Raw genomic sequence first — 212 nt, forward strand, 5'->3', positions numbered from 1 at the left:
TGGTGTTATCACAAGAATAAAAACTTTCAATTTGTAAATGGAACTTTTGTTTTATTTAGTGTGTGTGTGTGTGTGTGTGTGTGTGTGTGTGTGTGTGTGTGTGTGTGTGTGTGTGTGTGTGTGTGTGTGTGTGTGTGTGTGTGTGTAGGGGGGGGGGGGACACTAGAATACTGAAGAAAAGCTCCAGGCCACAGCTCAGACGAGGCTGCCTC

Source organism: Blennius ocellaris, assembly GCF_963422515.1.
Source record: "Blennius ocellaris genome assembly, chromosome: 23".
Classification (NCBI taxonomy): Eukaryota; Metazoa; Chordata; class Actinopteri; order Blenniiformes; family Blenniidae; genus Blennius; species Blennius ocellaris.